Below are 11,972 nucleotides of genomic sequence, written 5' to 3'. Positions count from 1 at the left end.
GCAGTTCTGGAATGATTGGTTGCACAAATAAGAATACTGGTAATCTTGACTTTTAAATGCCAAGAGTTTATAATTTAGGCACAGTTCTTTTGTAAGTTTTAAGTTCTGAGCGTCCTTAAATAAGTCTATTCTCATTCTAGAGAGACAGAGGAAAATTAAAGACTAAAATGAAGATAAAATGTCCTCTATGGCTAAGCCCACTTACTTCCATGTATGAAGTTGATCTAGATGGATTTGCTGTTTTTATAGGTAAAAACAGTTCAAATATCAGCAATTTTATCTGGTTCAACCTAATAGTACTGAAATCATTGCTGAAAACTAGCAGGCTTCAGTTTTCTTAAGAGCTTCACAAAAAGCTCTCCCTCAGCTTCCTTTGGCAGCTCCTTCCATTATCTTAGAATTTGTTCTAAGGAAGTTCTTACTATTAACCTAAATCCCTCTTGAATTAATTAAAGCCATTTTACTTCTCCTGTCCAGAAAGAGAATTAAAAAGGACAGCTTGTCATTGCTTATATGAACACCCTTCATCATTTTGAAGACTGTAATGAAGTGTCCAGTCAGTCTTCTTTCTCCAACTTAAAAAATGTTACACTAGCTTTCCCTCAAGGACCTATTCCCTTTCAATTTTTACATATTGTTAGCAAGGAGAGATCAGGTACATGAACTTGGACAAGCACTTAATCTTTTTAGGACTTTTCTTTTTTTTTTTTTCAAAATGAGAATTTGGAAACAAATAAAATGCTTTCTAACTTCTCTGAAGATCTTTCTCAGAGGATTCTAGGAAAAGGAATGGTGTGTGTGTGTGTGTGTGTGTGTGTGTGTCTGTGTGTGTGTGTGTCTGTGTGTGTGTGTGACAGAAACGGAAAGAGAGAGGGAGAGAGAGAGAGAAGAGCAGAGTAGGAGAAGAAGACTGAGCTCTGTTCTACTCTATTTGTACAAGTTTTACTTAAATGTGTTGGGTATTTAAGTTTTAGGTGTACCACTTAATATTACAACATCTGTTTATTCCATTGTGTGCTCATTACCCATTTTTTCCCAGTTTTATTGAGATATAATAATTAGTCACTCATATTTACATTGTGTAATTCAATGGGGTTTTTTTCAATTATAGTTGGCATCCAATAATAAATTCGTTTCAGTTGTACAGCCTAGTGATTAGAGATCTATATAACTCACAAAGTGATCACCCCACTGAATTCGTACCCCTTTTTCCCCTTTTGTATTTATTACATTGTTGACTATTTTCCTTATGCTACACTTTATATCTCCATGACTATTTTGTAACTAGCCATTTGTATTTCTTGATCCCTTTGCCCTTTTTCACTATTCCCCAATCCCCTTCCCACCAAGTAGCCCTCAAAATATTCTCTGTATCTATGAGTTTGTTTCCATTTTTGTTGTTGTTTATTTTGTTCTTTAGAATACACATGTAGGTGAAATTATGTGGTATTTGTCCTTATCTGACTTACTTCATTCAGCGCATTACTCTCTAGGTCCATCAAGGCAATATCTTGTTCCATTCCCTTTTAGTCTCTGTGTGTCTTTTAATCTGAAATGAGTCTCCTGTAGGCAGCATATGTAGGGGTCTTGTTTTCTTATCCATTCAGCCACCCTATCTTTTGATTAGAGCACCTATTTTTCATTTGAGGTACTTGTGGATAGGTATACAGTTATTACCATTCTTTATTCCTGTTTTTGATATATGTTTTTTCTTCTTAAAGAAGTCCCTCCAACATTTCCTGTAATACTGGCTTGGTGCTAATGAACTACTTTAGTTTTTTCTTATCTGGGAAGCTCTGTATTGGTCCTTCAACTCTAAATGATAGCTTTGCTGGAGAAACTATTCTTGGTTGTAGATCCTACGTCTTCATCATGTTGAATATTTTATGCCAAACCCTTCTGTCCTGAAAAGTTTTTTTTTGAGAAATCAGCTGCCAGTCTTATGGGTGTGCCTTTGTAGGTAGGTAACCAACTGCTTTTCTCTTGCTGCTTTCAAGATTCTCTCTTTGTATTTAACCTTTGGCATTTTAATTATGATCTGTCTTGGTGTCAGCCTCTTTGGGTTCATCTTTCTGTGGACTCTCTGAGCTTTCTGAGGTTGTGTGTCTGTTTCCTTCACCAGGTTAGGAAAGTTTTTCATCATTATTTCTTCAAAGAGGTTTTCAACTTCTTGTCCTCCCTCTTATCCTTCAGATACTCCTATGACATGGATATTTTTACATTTAATTTTGTCCCATAGCTCCATATATTATTATATTCTTGGCTTCTTTTTTCTTGCCATTCTGATTGGGTGTCCTTGGCTTTCCCATCCTCTATGTCAGTGGTTTGATCCTCTTCTTCATCGATTCTGTTGATTCCCTCTAATATACTCTTTGCCTCAGATAGTGTATTCTTTTCTGACTGGTTCCCTTTTTACAATTTCCATTTCCATTTTTATGGTTTTTATCTCTTTGGTAAAGTTTTCACTGAGTTCATCTATACTTTCCCTAAGTTCATTGAGCATCTTTATAACCAATGTTTTGAAGTTTGCATCTGTTAGATTGTTTGACTTCATTTTTCCTGGACCTTTGTTCTATTCTCTCATGTGGTTTCTGCTTCTTTGTCTTCTTCTTTTGGCTGCCTTTCGGTATCCATTTCTATTTACTAATCAAATCTTCTAAGTCTCCCATTCTTATTAGCATGACTTTGTGTAGTAAGTGTCCAGTGGCATGGTCCTAAGAGGGGTTCAGCTGCTGAGCTCAGCTGCCACCTCTGTGAATCTGGGAGCTGCTTGGCAAATGGCACAGGAGTCACTGAGGGCACAACTGGATGTGGCTTGGTTGGGGCTGCAAGTTGGGAGGGTGGAGTTTCAGGGAATCCTCTGAGTGGAGCTACCTTTGTTATCCAGTTTGACGATGTCTCAGCTATGACAGCACTGCGGCTGCTCACTGGGATGGGGAAGGGCACAACAGAGGAACAATGGATACTGCCAGCACTTCTGCCTGGAAGAAAGCCTTACCTTCAGCCCTTGCTCCAATAATTCAGTGGCCCACTGTAAGTCCCTGGTGCCCCCTGAGCAGTCTATGACCTCTGGTGCTTAGAGTGAATGAGTCCATCACCTTAAAAGTCTGGTGGCAGACACAACTCTTCTAAGAGGAACATCTGCAGCTGTCAAAGCCTCTGTCCCACTCAGCCACTAGGAACCAGCAGCCTCGCATCTTCATCCCTTTCTATGTCCAACTTTTGCAGAGTGATTTCTTATTTCTCTCCCTAGTTGTAGGGCTTCTATTCCTCTAGACCCCACGTGACTCTGTTTGCCATTTGCTCCATATTTCCATCACAACTTTGATGTGGCCGCAAGAGCGGATAAACAAAGCCTCTATCATCTACGCCATTTTGCCTAGTCTCACTACCCATTTTTTTTAAAGTTACACAAAGTAAGGTCTCCTTTTGCCTCCTATTCCTCTCCTTCTCACTCATCTTTACTTCAGCACACACAAAGACACACACACACACATTAACAAAAAAAATACCGATCAATCTGTTATAGATAGCATTTAAAAACTCTTAAATAAATTATCAAACAAAATCCAAGAGTATACATAAAGAATAATATACTATGATGAATTTAAATATTCAAAAATTCACATAATTATAATTCATTAATATACTATTGTTAACTTAAAAAATAAAAAGCCAAGTGGGAGGCAACAAGCATTTATTTGAGATCACAAATTGTAATTCAGAGGTACAGATTCAAGCAAAACCCAAATTGTGTTTCAATTACAACATGAACACAATAGGTTTTTAGAAGAAAAGGAAGGGAAATGATTATATGAATAATGGAAGGAAATTTCTATTGGTCCTAACAGATTGACTTTTTCTTTAGAAATACATGGCTGATTACTGATTCTATCTTCAGAAAAAATGTCCATATACAATAGTCCTGTGGTCAGGATGTCTGTTTTCCTGTTAGTTTTATAAACAATTATTTGTAAGACAATGTTAGTTTAGCTCAGTCCAAGGATAATTTTGCCCAGTTCAAATGTTCAAAATGTTCAAGGAGCAAGATGCGCATGCAGTTCCTCTGGAATGGCTGCTCTGGCTTTATTTTCAAATGGCTTCATTTGTGTCAGTCAGCTTTTCACAGTATGTCTATTGATGAAAAGGAAAACTTATAATAATCTCCAAAGATGCTGAAAGTGAATTTAATAATCTTAATGTTGATTCTTGATTTTTAAAATCTGTTAATTAAATAGGACCAGATGAACATATCCTAAGCCTGATATATATTTATATATCTCAGCCAAGCAGCCTGCCATATGACCAATGAAGAATCACAAGACACAATCCCAAGAAAGTTGAACAAAGCAAAAATGTCCAATTTTACTAGTATTATCTAACATAGTTCTGGAAGTAATAGTCAACAATTCTGAAGAAGAATCAGATTGGAGGACCTGAGCAGCCATCAGAAGTCTTATATAAAGCTATTATAATTAAGAAAGATACAGAATTTGGACTCCATTTATGTAAAATTTAGTCAGGCAAAACAAAATTACACACAAACACAGACGCACTAAAATGTAAGGGAATTATTACTCCAAAATCAAGAAGTGTTTACTTCTAGGAGGCACACACAGGGATCTTCAAAAGAATTGGTGTTTCATTCATTTGGGGAATACATATGTATCTATTTTATTTTTAAGTTATTACAATCCTTTAAACTATACATATGTGTTACAATATTCTTATGTATTTATAAGGCATTTTAAAATAAATGAGAGAAAGTGAAATTATTATTTTATTTTCTAAAGAGTATGACCATATTCTTAGATTCCAGAGAATTATAAAAAAGAGAGAGTTCGATGAAGTCAGATAAAAGATAGGCATGCAAAAAATTAATTACTTTTATTTACTAATTTACAAAATATAACAAAAAATATTCTATTCCCTATAGCAATAAAATCTTTAATTTTTCTAGAAATAAACTTGACAAGAAAAGTATACCACCTAAATATGTTTCAGTGGGAGATTAATTAAACAAAACGTTAGTACATTAAAAAGATTGAGTTACAACTATATGTACTAAAGTGGAAATGTGTGCACAATTTATTATTACAAGTGAAAATTACATTGTAGAGACGAATATTTAATGTGATATATATATATATATATCACCACATTAGTTTGTGTATACTCATATTCACAAACATGAAAGATACAAATGACAAATTAAAAAGTAATATGCTCCTTTTTGTCATTTCTACCAAATAAGACATTGAGAAGGATTAAAGTATACTTGGACATATTTAGGTTGAGTTAGTTATTTCCAAGTTTTAAAAATCATCAGAGACCCTTTGTATTATTTTTTCCCTTTGCATGCTATATTTAAAAAAATTGCATATCAAGGAACTTATAATTTTTAAAAATTTTATCTAAAATATAATTGATAACCTATATTCATCAATATTTGTGATAATATTATTATACTGTATAAATGTTTATTGTGGTTAAGGAGCACTAAATGGTTAAGGAGCACTAAACAAAAGAGGATAAAAATTGTTTTAATTGTTGAACTTCTACTGTGTGCTAAGCTTGTGCAATTTGCTAAGCATTAGGCTAGCACATTTTCTCATTTACTTTCCCAGTGTGCTTTAGTATTATCTCCAAATGACATGAAAAAGCTGAGGTTTACAAGTTCCCCAATTTACAGCTGGTAGCACACAGGGTTGTTTGGCTCTAACATTCTGGATTTTTTTCCTTTTTTCTTTCTTTCCTTTTTTCTTTCTTTCTTTCCTTTTTTCTCTTTCTTTTTCTTCCTTCCTTCCTTCCTTCCTTCCTTCCTTCCTTCCTTCCTTCCTTCCTTCCTTCTTTCCTTCCTTCTTTCTTTTTCTTTTTTTAATATTTATTTTTCGATTAGAGTTGACATTCAATATTATTTTGTATTAGTTTTGGGTATACAGCATAGTGGTTAGACATTTATATAATTTATGAAGTGATCCCCCTGACTAGTTTAGTACCCACCTGGCGCTATACATAATTATTATAATATTAATAACTATATTCCCTATGTTACACTTCACATCCCTGTGACTATTTTGTAACTACCAATTTGTACTTCTTAAGCCCTTCATCTTTTTCACCTAGCCCTTCAGCTCCTTTCCGAACTGGTGATTACCAGTTTGTTCTCTGTATCTATAAGTATACTTCCATTTTGTTTGTTTGTTTACTTTGTTCTTTATATTCCACATATATGGAAATCACATGGTATTTGTTTTTCTCTTTCTGACTTGTTTCACTTAGCACAAGACCTTCTTGGTCTATCCATGTTGTCACAAATGGTAAGATTACATTATTTTTTATAGCCAAATAATATCCCATTGTATGTATGTACCACCACTTCTTTACCCAGTCATCTATTGATGGGCACTTTGGTTGCTTTCATATCTTGGCTATTGTAAATAGCACTGCAGTGCACATAAGGATGTGTATATCTTGAATTAGTGTTTTGGTTTTCTTCAGATAAATATACGGAAGTGGAATTGCTGGGTCATAAGGTAGTTCTATTTTTAATTTTTTGAGGAACCTCCAAACTATTTTCCATAGTGGCTGTACCAATTTTTAGTCCTATCAACAGTGCAGGAGGGGTCTTTTTTCTTTGTATCCTTGCCAATACTTGTTGATTTCTGATTTATTGATTCTGACAGGTGTGAAGTGCATTTCTCTGATGATTAGTGACATTGAAGGTCTTTTCATATGTCTATTGGCCATCTGTCTATCCTCTTTGGAGAAATGCCTATTCAAGTCCTCTGCCCATTTTTAAATTGAATTGTTTTTTATGTTTGTTTGTTTTTTGGTGTTGAGTTGTATGAGTTCTTTATAAATTTTGGATATTAATCTCTTAATGAATGTATCATAGACAAATATCTTCTCCCATTCAGTAGGCTGTCTTTTTGTTTTGTCAATGGTTGTCTTTTGCTGTGCAAAACCTTTTTAGTTTGATGTAGTTTCATTTGTTTATTATTTTTGATTGTTTCCCTTGCCTAGCGAGATAAATCAGAAAAAATATTACTAGGAGTAAAGTCAAAGAGTTTACTACCTATGTTTTCTGCTAGAATTTTTGTGGTTTTAGGTACTACATTTAAGTCTTTCATTCATATAGAGTTTATTATCGTATATGGTGTAAGAAGATGGTCTGGTTTCATTTTTTTTGCATGTATCCATCTAGTTTTCTCAACACTATTTATTAAATACACCATCTTTATCTCATTGTATATTCTTGCCTCCTTTGTCATAGATTAGATGACCATATAGGCATCGCTTTATTTTAGCACTCTCTACCCTATTCCATTGACCTATGTGTCTTTTTTTTTTTTTTTTGCACCTGTACCATGATTACTATAGGCTTGTGGTATAATTTGATATTAGGTAGCATGATACCTCCAACTTTGCTCTTTCTCAAGACTGCAGTGCCTATATGGAGTCTTTCATGGTTTCATATTAATTTTTGGATTATTTGTTCTAGTTCTGTGAAAAATGTCATTGGTATTTTGATAAGGATTACATTGAATCTATAGATTGCTTTGAGTAGTATGAATATTTTAACAATGTTAATTCTTCCTATCCATGAGCATGGTATATGTTTTCATTTATTTGTAACTTCTTCAATTTCTTCAATGACTTATAAATTTTTGAGTACAGGTCTTTTATCTCCTAGATATTTTATTATTTTTGATGCAATCGTAAATGGGATTGTTTTCTTAATTTCTTTTTCTGATAGTTCATTATTGCTGTGTAAATATACACCGATTTCTAAATATTAATTTTGTATCCTACTACTTTATTAAATTCATTTATCGATTCTAATAGTTTTCGGTGGAATCTTTAGGGTTATCTCTCTATATAGTATCATGTTATCTGCAAATAATGAGTTTTACTTCTTCCTTTCCTATTTAGATGTTTTTTCATTTTTATTTTTTTTTAAGTCTGATTGCTGTAACTAGGACTTCCAATACTATGTTGAATAAAAGTGGTAAAAGTGGACATCCTTGTCTTGCTCCTGACCTTAGGGAAAACACTTTTAGCTTTTCTCCCATTGAGCATGTTAGCTGTTGGTTTGTCACATATGGCCTTTATTATGTTGAGGTATGTTCCCTCTATTTATGCTTTGCTGAGAGTTTTTATCATACATAGATGCTGTATTTTGTCAAATGCTTTTTCTGCATCTATTGATATGATCATATTATTTTTATCTTTCATTTTATTTAGGTGATATATCACAGTAATTGATTTGCAGATATTGAACCAACCTTGCATCCCATGAATAAATCTGACTTGAGCATGGTATATGATCTTTTAAATGTATTGCTGAATTCAGTTTACTAGTATTTTGTTGAGTGTTTTTGTATCTATGTTTATCAGGGATATCAGCCTGTAATTTGCTTATTTCATAATGTCTTTGGTTTTGGAATCAGAGTAATGGTGGCCTTGTATAATGAGCTTGAATGTTTTGGAATAGTTCAAGAAGAATAGGTATTTATTCTTCTTTGAATGTTTGCTAAAACTCAGCAGTGAAGCCATCTGGTCCAGGACTTTTGTTTGTGGAGTTTTTTTTTATTGCTGAGTTGATTTTGTCAGCAGTAATCTGTCAGTTCAGATTTTTCTGTTTCTTCTTGACTCAGTCTTGGGAGATTATATATTTCTAGAAATAAATCCATTTCTTCCAGATTGTCCAATTTGTTGGCATACAATTTCTCATAGCTTTTTCTTATAATCCTTTGTATTTCTGGAGAGTCAGTTGTCACTTCTCTTTCATTTCTGATTTTATTTATCTGAGTCCTCTCTTTTTCTTGATAAGTCTGGTTAAAAGTTTATCAATTTTTATATCTTTTTTTTAAAAAAGCTTTTGGTTTCATTGATTTTTTGTGCTTTTTAAACTCTATTTCATTTATTTCCACTCTGATCTTTGTTATTTTCTTCTTTCTACTCATTTTAGGCTTTGTTTGCTATTATTTTTCTAGCTCCTTTAAGTTTAAGGTTACATTGTTTATTTGGGATTTTTCTTGTTTCTTGGGATAGGTAGGACTGCTTTCGCTGTGTCACATTGATTTTGAATCATTGTTTTCATTTTTATTTGTCTCAAGGTATCTTTTGATTTCTTCCTTGATGTCATTGTTAACTCATTCGCCATTTAGTAGCATGTTACTTAGCTTCATGTGTTTGTGTATTTTTCAGTTTTTCTTGTAATTGATTTCTAGTTTCATACTATTGTGTTCAGAAAAGACTTGATATGATTTCAATCTTCTTAAATTTATCGAGACTTATTTTGTGACCTAACATGTGGTCTATCTTGGAAAATGTTCCATGTGCACTTGAGAAGAATGTATATTCTGTTCCTCTGGGGTGAAATCATCTAAAAAATATCAATTAAATTTATCTGGTCCAATGTGTTGTTTAAGGCTGCTATTTTCTTGTTGATTTTCTGTCTGGAAGATCTGTCCATTGCTATCAATGGAGTGTTAAAGTCCCCTCCTATGACTGTATTAATGTCAATCTTTCCCTTTATGTTGGTCAATATTTGCTTTGTATATTTAGGTGCTCCTATATTTGCTTTATATATTGAGTGCATAAATGTTTACTAAGGTTATGTCCTCTTGTTGGATTGATCCCTTTATCATATGTAACATCCTTCTTTGTCTCTATTATAGGTTTCGTTTTAAAGTCTATTTTGTCTGATACAAGTATTGCTACCCTAGCTTATTTTTCATTTCAATTTGTGTGAAATATCTTCTTCCATCTCTTTACTTTCAGTCTCTGTGTGTATTTTGATCTGAAGTTGATCTCTTGTAGACAGCATATATAAGGGTTTTGTTTTCTTATCCATTCACCTACCTTTGTCTTTTTAAAGTGCCTATTCTTTATTGAATTCTTGTAGTACACATTTCTTTCTTTTCTTTTTCTTTATAACATTAAAAAGTTATTGAGGTGACATTGATTAATAAAATTATATAGGTTTCAGGTGTACAGTTCTACAATGCATCATATGTATATTGCATTGTGTGTTCACCACCTAAAGTCAAATCTTCTGTCACCATATATTTGACCCCCTTTGCCCTTATCTACCACCCACCCTCCCTTTTTCCCTCTAGTAATCACTAAACTGTTGTATGTGTCTTTGAGTTTTTGTGCATTTGTCCTGTTTGTTTGTTACTTTTGGTTTTATATCACACATCTGAGTGAAATCATATGGTTTCTAACTTTTTCTGTCTCATTTATTTTGCTTATCATGATAATCTCAAGATCCATCCATGTTGTTGCAAATGGCAGTGTTTCATCTCTTCTTGTGGCTGAGTAATATTCCATTGTATATATGTACTACATCTTTTTTATTCAATTATTTATCAAAGTACACTTTGGTTGTTTCCAGTCTTGGCTACTATAAATAATGCTGCAGTGAACACAAGGACACATATATCTTTACAGATAAATGTTTTCAAATTTTGGGATAGACACCCAGACAAGGGATTGCTGAGTGATTCTATTCTTAATTTTTTGAAGAAACTCCATATTGTTTTCCATAGTGACTGTACCAATTTAAATTTCCACCAGCAATGTAAGGGGGTTCCTTTTATCCCACAACCTCTCCAACACTTGTTGTTACTTGTCTTGTTGAGAATAGCCATTCTTATAGGTGTGAGCTGGTATCTCATTGTGGTTTTGATTTACATTTCCCTAATAGATAGTGAGGTTGAGCATCTTTTCATATGTCTGTTGGTCATTTGTATGTCTACTTAGGAGAAGTGTCTGTTCAGGTCTTCTGCTATTTTTTAACTGGATTTTTTTTTATTGTTGAGTTGTATGAGTTCTTTATATATTTTGGATATTAACCTCTTAGAAGTGTTGTTTGCAAATATTTTCCCCATTCAGTTGGTTGCCTCTTTCTTTTACTAATATTTTTGTTGTTGTTGTTGTACAGAAGCTTTTTAGTTTGAGATACCCTGTGTCTTTTGATTGGAGCATTTAATCTACATCTAAAGTGATTATTGATAGTTTCGTAGTCATTGTTAATTTAATATTCATATTTATGTTTATTTACCCCTTCTTCTTAAAGAAGTCTCTAACATTTCTTTTAAGACTGGCTTGGTGGTGCTGATCTCCTTTTGCTTCTTCCTATCCCCGAAGCTTTTTATTTCACCTTCAATTTTAATTGATAGCTTTGCCGGGTAGAGTAGTCTTGGTTGTAGGTCTTTGCCTTTCATCACTTTAACTATTTTGTGTCTATCCCTTCTGCCTTGAAAATTTTCTGTTGAGAATTCAGCTGACAGTCTTATGTCAGTAACTAGGAGCTCCCTTTCTTTTGCTGCTTTTAGAATTCTTTGTTTGTTTTTTAACCTTTGGCATTTTAATCATGATGTGTCTTGGTGTTGCCCTTTTTGGGTTTATCTTGTTTGGGACTCTGCACTTCCTGAACTTGTATGTTTATTTCAATTGCCAGTCTAGAAAAGTTTTCCATCATTATTTCTTCAAATAAGTTCTCAATCTGTTGCTCTTCTTTTTCTGGTACCCGTACGATGCAAATGTTATGCTTGATGTTGTCCCAGAGATCTCTTAAAATTTTCTCATTTCTTTTTCTTTTTTTTTTTTGCACCTTACAAATATAATATTAAGTGAAAGAAGCCAGATACAACATCATGCATACTGCATGAGTCCATTAACATAAAGTTAAAAAACAGGCAAAAATACATCTTTAGACATAGAAGTCAGAATGTCATTTTCCATGGGAGGTGAAGTGGTGCATGGGAGAGGACATAACTGGAGTTCTTTTAATAAACATTTAAATTTATTTATTTTAATTAGTTTCAAGTACACAGTACATTTGTTAAACATCTATATAAATCATAAAACGATCCTCCTAATGGCTCCCTCCCTCCCATGACCTTCCACCTAGTCAACATAATAATGCTAACTGTATTCCCTAGGCTGTGCTCATGACC

This window comes from Rousettus aegyptiacus, unplaced genomic scaffold (genome assembly GCF_014176215.1).
Source record: "Rousettus aegyptiacus isolate mRouAeg1 unplaced genomic scaffold, mRouAeg1.p scaffold_m13_p_13, whole genome shotgun sequence".
Lineage (NCBI taxonomy): Eukaryota > Metazoa > Chordata > Mammalia > Chiroptera > Pteropodidae > Rousettus > Rousettus aegyptiacus.
This window is presented reverse-complemented; position numbering follows the sequence as displayed.